At 40.9% G+C, this 13136-nt stretch overlaps 1 protein-coding gene across 2 annotated transcripts in view; it reads right to left on the bottom strand.

The window, feature by feature from the left end:
* Positions 1–10819, bottom strand: part of LOC126094541 (protein roadkill-like) — a 74599-nt gene extending 63780 nt beyond the window's left edge. The window contains exon 1 of one of the 2 annotated variants that reach the window (XM_049908972.1): positions 10669–10819. The gene's annotated coding sequence lies outside the window, so the exon portion shown is untranslated. The remainder of the gene's footprint in view (positions 1–10668) is intronic. The other variant, XM_049908971.1, reaches the window with a different exon arrangement.
* Between the last annotated feature and the right edge of the window lie 2317 nt (positions 10820–13136).

A 13136-nucleotide genomic window follows, 5' to 3' on the forward strand; every position in this document is an offset into this window, starting at 1 on the left:
GATTAAAACTGCCTTTCTCCCAGGAGTGCTAGTTCTGCATGGTTCGCAGAAGAGCTTCTGTGAAGTTTGGAAAGTAGGAGACGAGGTACTGGCGAAAGTTAAGCTGTGAGGATGCTTGGGTATCTCAGATGGTAGAGCACTTGCCCGTGACCGGCAAAGGTCCCGAGTAAGAGTGTCGGTCCGGCACACAGTTTTAATCTGCCAGGAAGTACCATGACTTGCTTGCAGGCAGAAACTGATTCCATCGCTGAAGACCACGGCACGCCATTCCATCTTCCAGGCGATCCTCAGATCGAGATGTGCACGTTGATGCTGTGGCGAGAGTGGAAGACGGGTTAGAGGAGTAAGTCCCCGTAGCCCCACTGCTAATAAACCGGTTCGCAACAGTTCGTGTTGACATGCCTTGGCTCACAAACACACTGTGCAGTGGTATGTGCCACAGCTGCCATAATAATACGACGATCGTGGCGAGTTTCAGTGCTGTGTGGACGTCCAGAACCACGTCCAGCGAGAATGTTCGCTGATACCAGCATCGTTGTACAACTAACGCAGCACGTCCAACTTCTGTGGCAGTTCTCCGAAAGGAGGACCATCCCGCCATTCTGAAGGCCACAATTTGACCCCTTTCCAAGTCTGTCAGTTGCCTGTAGGAAGCACGAATGCATCTCTGTGGCATGGTTACCTGTTTGCTTCACAATTTTTCACCACATTGAGCCTCCTGGTTGCGAGCATTCCCTATTAAAGGGTAGAACCAGATGGGGCTCATATCTATGGCACTACGTTATCTGTTGGCGGACGACGTTGAAACCATTATCAGTACGTCTACTAATCCCCACGTAGCGTATGCCAATCAAAATCTACGTCTTTCCAGGTGTACTAATTTTTTTCCCGGCAGTGTAGCACTGACGGCAGAAAAAGGCAATGTAAGTTCTCAGAAAGAAACAAAATACCAATGCTTTATATTTGGACGAAAGTTTCAGCTAAATGTGCCGAATGTGATCATTGCGTTAATATGGGAAATAACGGTGCTACCTAAGTCGGTATGGCACGGTACCTTGCAGAACCTGACTGTTCCTGCACGTCTTGCAGCGGTTGGCACTGCGGAATGTGGTTATTCATGCTTTTGACAGTCACAATGTGACTCGACATGTCTGCGATCAAGTAACGGAAATATATTTTTCACCCATTACAATAACTCCAATTTCTCTGTTCTTTCATCAAATGAACTAACTTATTATCCAACAGAAACTATTCTATAAACGGTACCTATCCTTGTCAGTGTAAATACTTTTACAGTCTTAATTCTGATTGGAATTCGTTATTAGTACGATACACATCGTCAGTCAAGGAGGAAATTAAAAGCACGCAACTTCAGCTTGGCATTATACGAACAACACATTTAATCTATTTTTTAATGATTTCGTGATGCTTTCGGTTGCCATTTTCTTTATTTGGCATGCATGAAATAAAGAGAATGGCAGCTGAAGGCATCATGACATATTCAGAAAATCTGCCGTAGCGCTGCAGACCCTACCGCAATGAAAATTATTAAACTGTCGATGTTCCCATATACAGACTGTTTAAGATCCGGAACTGCATTTAGTTCTGACCAAGATCTGTCATGTAAGGCATTCGCAACTGAATTTAAAGAGATCCACTTCCGTTTTACTAAATATTTATTCAAACCACGACCGGTTTAGAAATACTAAAATCCCATCTTTAGATGTACAAAACACATGCAGAGGAGAAGAGGGAAGAAATATAATGCTACATATGAGTGGAAGTTTAGAAAACTGGGCCGGAGAATTTACAGACCACAATCGTTTGATGCGCCTACTAGTAATTCCCACTTTTTATAATAAGATGGACAACCATACCAATATTTATTTCCGTTGTGACGAAACAGACCAGCTGATAAGGCCGTGTCTTACAATACGCCCTCCACTTTTGATTATAAAACTCCAACTACACTACCGGCTTAAACTACTACTGCCCTTGACCAGTCTAAACTTTATGCTTCCAACAAAAATCACGTTACCTTTAAGCACGGCCAGAAACGGAATTTTCTGAACAGGACGCACAGTTTCGTGGTAACTTGGAAACAAAAAAAGTCAACACGCTCGCACAAAAGACCAGCAGATAGTACGGAACGTCAATAAGAGACTCAAAGATAACCAGACTCTTATCACACTGGCTGATAAAGGACAGACCTGACAGTTAAGAGACCTGTTACACACAGAAAGCCCACGAGTTTCTTTGTGGGGATACTGTATTAGCGTGTCCCTTTAATTCGAAGCTGACATCAAAACACATTCAGTAATATACATAACGTTTGCACCATTTAAAGAATGTTTACAGCAATGAATCAGAAAATTCCGACGCTAAGAGGTTCCCTTAAGGTGCATAAACCAAATTATTCTCTACGAGCGGTAATTACCAGCACTGGCTCCCTGGATTATTGCTAGCTAACGAGCTGAACCGTTTTTTCTGCAAACATTACCAATTTCCTACTACCTACACCGTAAAAGAAAGTATGAACTCATGGGCCACTTACATATGGTTGTTATTACTAGTGACATATCTAGCTAGCCTAGATATTACTACCATAGATACCAGTACAAATTACTTACAAGGGAACCTCCCTATCGCACCCCCCTCAGATTTAGTTATAAGTTGGCACAGTGGATAGGCCTTGAAAAACTGAATATACATCAATTGAGAAAACAGGAAGAAGTCGTGTGGAACTATGAAAAAAATAAGCAAAATATACAAACTGAGTAGTCCATGTGCAAGATAAGCAACATCAAAGATAATGTGAGCTCAGGAGCGCTGTGGTCCCATGGTTAGCGTAACTGCAATACGAGAGTCCTAGGTTCAAGTACTCCGGCGAGTGAAAAGTTTATTTTAGCAAAGTTATGATCTGTCCGTTCATTGACGTCTCTGTTCACTGTAATAAGTTTAGTGTGTGTTTTGCGACCGCACCGCAAAACCGTGCGATTAGTAGACGAAAGGACGTGCCTCTCCAATGGGAACCGAAAACATTTGATCGCTAAGTCATAGGTCAACCGATTCCTCCACAGGAAAACGTGTCTGATATATTCTATACGACACTGGTGACGGCATGTGCGTCACATGACAGGAATATGTTGTCGACCCACCTAACTTTTACACTTGGCGTATGGGTAAGAAGATTCTTCTACCTTGCCCGATTTAGATTTTCTTGTGGATGTGATAATCACTCCCAAAAATGTGATGAAAACAAGAGTTTGTCACAAACTGCAACAAATGACTGCAACAGTTTCACAGTCGCACAGTTTTCCCTGTGCTCTGTCAAAACACATGTTTTTAACGTTTTCAGATTTTTCCGTGCGTAGACCGTCAAATCCTGCATATGTCAAAGCAAATCTGAACATGTCCTGGAAGTTTGGAGAGCGACGTTGATTTATAAAAAATTAAAATTTAAAATTTCCAAGCACCTCTCGTTCCGCAGCTGCTCACGCTAACCACGGTCCCGCGGTGCTCTCACTGTCCTTGATGTTGCCTATCTTCCACATGGACTACTCAGTTTGCATATTTTGCTTATTTTTTTCATAGCTCCACACAACTTCTTCCTGTTTTCTCGATTGATCTGTGTTCAGTTTTTCGAGGCCTATCCACTGTGCCAACGTATAACTAAATCTGAGGAGGGTGCGATGGGGAGGTTCCCCTGTTAGTGAAGGAAGTCTAGCTCGAACGTAGGCTTACCGCGAAACATTCGCGACTGGAACAGGAAGAGACAAGTAGTGGCACACAAAGTACCCTCCGCCACACACCGGACAAGAAAGTTCACACTGCACGGTAACCCAGTTCTGAGCTATGCTAAAAGTGTGACGCCTTTCATTGGGAACAGAGTTTGAAACCAATTGCAAAATTTGTATCTAACAGACAGGCAAGATAGCGACCTGATACAAACTTGTTAAAAATCCACATTCCAGGTCGTTTACGAATATAACTGCTACTGTTTACGTCACACCGTTCTCCATAGCAACCCCATCTCATTGAGAACATACTTAGTTTTGATATTAGAAGTTACTGTATGGTGAATTCTAACAAGCCCATGAGCTCACGTATTTGGGCCTTGTTCTATTTCTTACTTTATTAAATTCTTCACGATGTCCACAGTTTCTCTAACGCTTGTATGTAGGCTGGAACTACCGAATGGTACGAATTTATAATTTACCAAATGTTGAACGTCAATTTTACTACCTACCTTTTGCACATTGCCAACGGTATATTTAGCCTCATAATTGTAAAACTCGGAACAATGTTTCTACTTTCGCCGAGTGCATACGCCGAACAGTCAAACTTTGCGATTAAGTTGTGATCTGCTGGGTTCTGTAAGCGTGCAACAGACAGCGCTAATCGCCTTCCTGATTTAGTTTCAATCTCTATCTCTTCTGAAGATGCCGATATTGTGACATTTAGAAGTAGGTAGTACGAATGTACCACACCATGTATCAACGGCAGACAGGTTTCTCGTGAGGTCTCAACACGTGCGATGGATCATAGGAATCCGTCGCCATGTCGCGTGATATGCCCAAATTTCGCACTTTGGCGGCAAATCTCAGATCGGAGCGATCTGTCGCTGATTGATCGCAATGATCAAGCAGTCTGAAGATAGGAACGTGACGAATCTCCTGGATGTACCTAACTATTGTGTGCAATTTTTTTCGTTGGTCATGTGGAATTTATACTTATCCGGGGAAACACGTCGAGTATCAAAAGGATAGCGACCAAATACTAAATGATCTGCACGCAAGTGCCGCTTTCTTGTAGTGATTTTATTGTGCCATTTGTGGAGCTGTTGTGCTCACATAATTTGCGTCCAGCACACCAGCTGTTCATCAGCCCATCCCAATACGGGGCACACGTCACCACAGGACACACTGAAGAATTTATGTCATACTGCACGAATCGCATGACAGACTCTTATGAAATCACTCTTGGTCCATCAGGTACTAAATTACTGCTACAAACTTAATTACAGAAAACTGAAAAATGGAGTAAGGTCGTTGTTCAGTTTCTCCATCACAAAATCGTTCGCATGTCACGTGCCCTGTGTTGTGATTGGTTGATAAAAACAAGCCAAAAACGCCATATAGTTACAACTTTCCTAACCTCGCAATACCAAGGGAAAGGGGGAGTACTTCATGGTCACCTTTTGAAACTATTGTAATCTAGTCGTGTATTTTACACACTGACGGAAGAAAATAACACCACGGAGTTTTAATTCTTTCTTTAGGAATGGTCAGTCTCCCAACGATTAAAGTGCTCAGTAGTAAAGCCGCTTTATAAAAATGGAGAAATGGATAATGCAGACAATTTCAGAGCTATATCTATGACATTAGTGTTTGCTGAAGTTACTGAAAAGGCTACGTATGTAAGGGTAATTGATCACTGTATATCACACGATTTGCTATCAAATGTACATTTCGGCTTTAGAAGTCGTCTAACAACTGATAATATTCTCTTTTCTCTGTGAGGTACTGGATGGGTTAAACAAAAGGTGGAACGCAAGGCATATTTTTTGGTTTAACTAAGGCGTTTGATTGTGTTGATCACAAAATATTGCTCCAGAAGTTGGACCATTACGGAATACGGGGAGTAGCTCACCATCGGTTCACCTCTTACTTTATCAAAGACAACAAAAGGTTATTATTCACAGTGTTAAGAATGGCTGTGATGTGAGGTCAGTGGGGTACGGTCAAATGGAGGGTGCCCGAGGGATCAGCGTTGGGACACTTGTTCCTTATTTATATAAATGATATGCCTTTAGTCTTACAGGTAACACTAAAATATTTCTGTTCTCTGATGACACTAGCTTGATAGCAAATGATGTTTTGTGCAACGTTGGCTCTGTTTCAAATAGTGCAGTTCATGACATAAGTACAGAGCTTTTAGAAAATAAACTAACGCTAAATCACAGTATGACTTAGTTTTTACAGTTTCTAACACACAATTTAAAAAAAAAGACATTTTAATTTCACAGAATCGGTACATGACTAGTGAAACGGAACAGTTCAGATTTATAGGTGTTCAGATAGTAAACTGTCGTGGAAAGCCCATGTACAGGATCTTGTTCAGACTTAATGCTGCCACTTTTACTATTCTAACGACCTCTGATGTAAGTGATCGTTCGACACGAAAATTAAGTCTACTTTGTTTATTTTCATTCGCTTACGTCGTATGGTATTAGATCTTTGAGTAACTCTTCCCATTCTAAAAGGGTACATTTTTAGATATTTTTTGCTCAGAAACAGGCGGTTCGCGCAATGAGTGGTGTAAGTTCACGAACCTCTTGGATCACTGTTCACGAGTGAGTTTTCTGACATTGGCCTCTCAACATATATATTCCCTACTGTCAACTGTTAACAACATTAGCTTATTCCAAGAATAAGCAGCTTTCACTCAATTATTACTCGGCAGAAATTAAACCTGCATTTCGATCGGATTTCCTTGACAAGTGCAGAAACGTGTACAGTATACTGCTGCATCCATTTTCAATAAGCTACCACAGAATTCAAAAATCTTAGCAGTAATCCACGCGATTTCAAATCTAAATTGAATAATTTCCTGATGGCTCACTCCTACTGCTGTCGAGGAGTTCCTTGAAAAATTAAACTGTTTCTTGTTGTATTGTTGACTGCGCTTACTTAAACTCGTGGCTTCACTTTTTTCGGGTTCATAAACTTTTATTTTTATCTGTTATTACTTTTATGTTGTAATTTCATGTACTGACACGTTCCATGACCTTTGAGATTTGCTCCTCAATTTGGTCCTACGGAACTTGACGTGTAAATAAATAAATAACGAAAGTTGGTAGATGTGTTTCCACATCTGAAAAATGACGGCTATTCATGTCTCGCATAAAAGTGGCGCTAGCAGCGCAGTTATGAGGATGCAAGTCAAGTTTGCTTTACACACACGACGTAACCGTCGTGAGCGTTAGTTAGGCTTGAGATTGGACATGGCGAGCCGATGTTAGTCAAGAGTGCCTTTAAGGAGAATGAGACGCCATTATCAACATCTTACTTTGAAAACGGTCATATAAGACGGATACGAGAAGCTCGATGCGCCTACGATATCGCAGAAACACTCGGCGGGAATGCGGCCATTGTACCCGACAACTGGCAACCGGGCTCCCGACGGCCAGTTAGAATTACCGATACGGAAGACCATCGTTTCGGCGCGTGGCTCTGACGCATCTACGGCAGCAGTTGGCACCACAGTGACAATGAACTGTTAATAATCTGTTACTTGAAACAGAGCTCCGAGCAAGACGCCCTGTTGCTAGCATTCCACTGACCCCAAACCACCGCCATCTGCGACTTTGATGGTGCGAGAGCCCATTAGAGGGTACTGTGGGGATCTCACGTGTTTTCTGATGAAAGCTGGTTCTGCCTCGGTGCCAGTGATGGCCGTGCGTTGGTTACAAGTAGGCCAGTTGAGAGCCTGCAACCAACCTGTCTGTGTGCTAGACAGATTTTACCTCCCGCTGGAGTTATGGCCTGGGGTGCGATTTCATATGACAGCAGGCGCGCACACTCGGTTACCCCATGCACCCTTTATACAAATTTGTACGTCAATCTGCTGATTCGATCTGTTGTGCTGCTATTCATCAACAGCACTGTAGTGGGTGTTTTCCAACAGGATAACGCCCGCCCTCATACGACTGTTTTAACACAACATGCACTAGGGCATGTCGACATGTGCGCTTCGCCTGCTCTATCATCAGTTTGTCTCCAGTCGAGCACATATGGAACATCATCGGATGACAACTACAGCATCATCAACAACCAGCATTAACCGTACCAAGTGCAACAGGCATGGAACTCCAGCCCACAAACTGACATCCGGCACCTCTACAACACAATGCCTGCACTTTTGCATGCTTGTATTCAACATTTTGGCGGTTACACCGGTTATTAACGTACCAGAATTTCACATTTGCAATGGCTTATCTCGTTCTTTCATTAACTTGATTTTGCAATGTTAATCACTTAAATATGCTACGTAAACAAATGTATTTCCGGAATTTCATTATTATTATTATTATTATTATTATTATTGGTGTTGATTTTTTCTGTCGGTGTGTATTTTAAAAATTCGAAAACTTGTTTTTAATGATTTCTTACAACAGATCCAGTAACTCAATTTTTTCAGTAAAAATTAGCCCTGAGTCAGCGTTGAAAAATGTGACTTCACAGCTGCTTCGCGTCTCTAGAACGCTATTTTGTTATAGTCTATGGTATTGCCTCATCATAGCAAATAGACGGCTATTTATTTCATTTACAGCCGTTTGTGCTTCGCAGCTGAAAGCTGTCAAAACTGTCAAAAACGCTGCTACGTGTGGAGTATTTCCTTAAGCTGATTCAACTGTTTTGTGTCCCAGTAGAAAAAGTGTGCGTGTGTATCAAAAATTCATGTCAGACGCGGAAAATATTCACGCATCTCAATGTTTATGACTTCTCTCCCGATGGATGTTAGGTAGGTGGTTCTTACCACCACGGCGATTGTTGCAAGACAGAACAGGATACGAGTACAAGTTTGGTTAATATCGCACCAGTGGTTTATGATATGTGGGGTTATCAGTATCGTCAATGCACGATCTTCGATTATGTCAGTGACAGCACCGCGCGCGCGCGCACACACACGCACGCAATATCTTTTTTTTATGGGTGTTGTGAATAAAAGTCGACAATTGAAATTTCTCTTTCTTAATTTTTTGTGGGATATATGGAACGCCTTGGTATTACACATCATGGAAAACGTGGTGCAAGGATAAAACAATGTTTCTTAAACTGTGTGCTCCGCTGAGATCATTCACGGGTTTCATCAAACTTTCATGCCTTTTTCCGAAACTTAGAAACGTTAAAACTGACGCCTCTATCGAAAAACTGAACAGCTGACCCTGACTTTCGTTAATCTGATCGTTTGTACGATTGAGGCACATACTGAGTACAGCTGCATTTATCGCAGACCAGACAGCAAAAGAAATACCTAAGATCCCACTTTCGAATCAACATACCTCTGGTTTACGGAATATAAAGAATAATCTTTTCGTTTCAAATAATGCAAATTTCCATTACGAATGGCTGAATATAACAATGAAGCTGGACTCTTAAGTTTAAGTGCAATAGTTTGGTAGAACAAAAACGGTGGAGGATCTTTTATGCGGTTTTTTATAAAGTGTCTGCTTTGAAATATTTTGTCCCCTAAATTCTTTTCTAGAAGATAAAATTCAATGTGACACCTTCATTCATACCTATACCAATAGGTCATGAGTAACATAATTGGGCTGTACACAAAAATATTTAAAGGAAGTGTTCTAGTAGCCACTGACTGATGGCATTTCCTGCAGAACAATTATTGCTAAGTTATAAAAAATGCTCTTAATGACATCACAATCACATACATAAAACTTCGCCCACTAAATAATTTATTCAAGAGTCCAAGAGAAATGCGAGGACATGACTAAGTGCACACACATTTTTAACTCACTGTGTTACGAGATTATCTCATGAAAATTAGTCTATCACCGAAGTGTGGGAAGAGGCGCGTGCTTTCTTCTTAGAATAATTTCGAACTGAAAACAACGGTGACAGACCTTGGCTATTACCTATTTAAGCAATATTTTTACTAATATTAAACCTTTAGAGCAATCAAATATATTTATTGGACACGAAAAAAATTTTTGCTTTCGAGGAAAAGAGCATACGGGACAATTTGCATGCATTCAAATGAGCTTTATTGCTTACTCACATTACAAGTCATTTTAGAAGGCGGAGGAGGCTGGAATGGAGGTATGTATACACTACTCAGCACCACAAAAATTTGAACGTACCTTTCAGTCATTACTTTCTACATGAACAGATTAAATATCTAAGTGAGAGGTGGGTCAGTAAAAGTATGAATACACACACACACACACACACACACACACACACACACACACACACACACACAAACTTACACCCCTGCGGCCAGTCCGTATGTATTTGGGTTCATGTACATACTTTTACTACATACAGAACGAGGAAAAGCTCTGAAGCTTGTGTGGATACTGTTCCCCCGTTACGTGTTTCTATGCTCCACACCATAAAGTCCGCTACATGTTAATAGTTGCCTTTCCCATTCTTAAGCAATAAAGTCCTACTCATGTTAATTTAAATTATTATAATAACTTCCGTGTTAATTTCGAAATTTATTTTTAACGAAATAGGTATATGAAATAGTCATTTTCGTAAAGTTGCGCCCGGCGAAAATACGTTTCAACAAAGTGGTCCATTGAACATATTAAGAAAACCTGTATTTGCGATTTTGAGAAAGAACGAAACGCCTACTGATTTGAATGTTTCGCAACTGAACACAGCGCCATTTTCCGTTCTTTCCATATTTACCTTCCTTACATTTTCAGCGTTAAATACGTGATGACTCACTAATGAATTATTAAACGCATGACAAGCAATCTTATATGCTTTTCGTAACGATCCTACTCTTAATTTGTAATCTAGTAACAGCACTTCTACGTTCCTGTGGTAGGAGCTAACAACAAATCACAAACACGACAACGTAAGACAGTCTTCGCTGCCAGAATCTCGAGAATAGGTCACACATCAGCCACCTTACCTTCGAACAAATAGCGGTATTCGCGGTCTCGCTGCTACGGAGCTTCTGCGGTCTGCGCCACGAAGCCTGCAGCTGCTTCGACCTTGGTTTGACGTCACAGAGCGCTGTTGCCAGATCAGCTCCGCCTGACCCTTCCGCACGCGCTCCCCAATAAATGTGACTAAGTACAACCAGCACCCCCAAAGGGCTGCTGATACAACCCTGCGTCTGCAGCCACGCGACAAAAGAATCAACACAGCGGCGTGCAGCTTGATTGCTCCATGGAGTATACAATAATATTTATACTCTCTTGTCCTTGCTGCCGCGCAATTACAGGCCGCTACAGACTTTACGTCAGTCACCGTAAACCTTAACTTCTTGTGTTCCAGTACCTGTTCTGCTTTCTTTAAAGGAAACGGAACACTTTCGTCGTAATCACGATAGTTCTGCAATTATAAATAGGCACAGCGTCTGTATTCTAAATGATTTAATTTGCAAGTTGATTTTTAATGCTTCACTCATCAAGTTTTAGTTAACGCATTCGGTACGAGATTCGTATATAAACTGAATTACAGAATAGTCTATAAATAAAAGTCTCATTTTGCGTGTATTTTAATTCATCGCAGTCGAGCTTTGTTCAAACAATACAGGTCTTGTTTGTTATCAGTCGAAAGACGGTCGTAATCGGTTTTCAGATCTCTGGCATGAAACTGTGTGGTTGAAACCCAGCGATTAAACTTACCGATTTGTGCAAAGAATTCCTTCAGGTCTCACAGCGAATTGTTTTACTTCCCACAGGGTTGTGGGAACATTACTGTTGCTACAATGAACTCCATATTTTTTTTTTTAAAAAAGAAAAAAGAGATACGCGCCTCACACCTGATTCTTGTCAATAGTAATAAGAAACCACTACACATTTATCATGGCATTCTTATTTGTATTCATACACATTGCTGTCGTCGCGGCTGGTTTCTCTCAAAACACCATGTTACCTACATTTAAACAAAACTAAAACTGGGATGAAAGCTATTGCAGCATACTCGTATAAACAATATGCAATTCACACTGACAGCTGGCTTCATAACAGATCCCTACAGAGTTGTGCCAATAATACGCTTTAAGAAATATAGTTACTTAACAGTAAAGACAACACTTAGAACATGACGATCTTATAAACGTTCTGTCGACCGCCTGGCAGAAGCACGGCGAACAGCGAGCCAAGCAACTTCACAGGTTCTGTACACTACGGAACACCAGATATGAAAAGTGCATGGTCCTTGTTTCGATACGGATACAGAAAACGACAGCGTTCATAGTGGCCTGGTAGTGAATTCGAATAGCGAAAATATGGCACGAAAATCAGCAGTCCTACTTTGCTCAATATGTACTATATTAGATAATATTTTCCAGTTACACTTTATTGGTGTGCCTTGTAGTCTGGTGGTAAAGTGTGCACTTCAAACGTTTTTGTGACATTGCAAAGAAAGGTATCCCAGAAATCTCAATTTATAATAATAATAATAATAATAATAATGTCTCGTAGCTGGTGTTCAGTCATGTAAAATTTCGTAAATGTCACTGTGGTCACCACTTGACCGTAAAATTATTTATTTGTAAAACCTAATATCGCAAAATCGGCCATGTGGACATCATCATCATCAGTTATCTGCTATATTAGCAGGTCCTTTGCCTCTCCATTTTCTGCGATCCATTGCTTCCTTCTTAAGGCTGCTGTATGTTGTACCGTCCATCATGTCATCCAGTATCTGGAATCTCTTCCTTCCTCGCTTCCTTTTCCCTTCTACATAACCTTCTAAAACTGTTTTTATCAGTCCGTCATTCTTTCTTAATATATGCCCAATCCAATTTCTTTTTCTTCTCTTTATTACATCTAGTAACTGTCTTTTCTCTCCCACTCTTCTCAGTACCTCTTCATTTTTTACTCTGTCCATCCAACTTATTCTTTCCATCTTCCGCCATGTCCAGATCTCAAAAGCCTCCAGCCTTTGTCTTTTTTCCTCATAGTCCATGTTTCAGCGCCATATAGAAGAACACTCCATACAAGACATTTTATGAGTCTCTTTCTGAGTTCTCTGTCCAGACCGCTGCAGAAGATTCTCCTTTTCTTATAAAACGCCTCTTTTGCCATTGCTATCCTTGTTTTAATTTCTGTGGTGCACTTCCAGTCGGTGTCTATCCTGCTTCCAAGATACTTAAAATTTTGCACCTGTTCTAGTGTTTCTCCATTCAGCACAATTGTTATTTCCTTATTTCCTCCTATTGCCAATACTTTTGTTTTATTTGTGTTAATTTTCATTCCATTTTTTTTTTTTCGTTAGTTGCAATGGTGTCCACCAAATCCTGTAATTCTTTTTCCCCTGTGGCTAGAAGGACCATGTCATCAGCAAATCTCAAGCACCCTACTCTTCTTCCTCCAATTTCTACTCCTTTGTCATCTAATGAGCATTGGTCAATCATATTATCCAAGT

Source organism: Schistocerca cancellata, chromosome 8 (assembly GCF_023864275.1).
Source record: "Schistocerca cancellata isolate TAMUIC-IGC-003103 chromosome 8, iqSchCanc2.1, whole genome shotgun sequence".
NCBI classification, from domain to species: domain Eukaryota; kingdom Metazoa; phylum Arthropoda; class Insecta; order Orthoptera; family Acrididae; genus Schistocerca; species Schistocerca cancellata.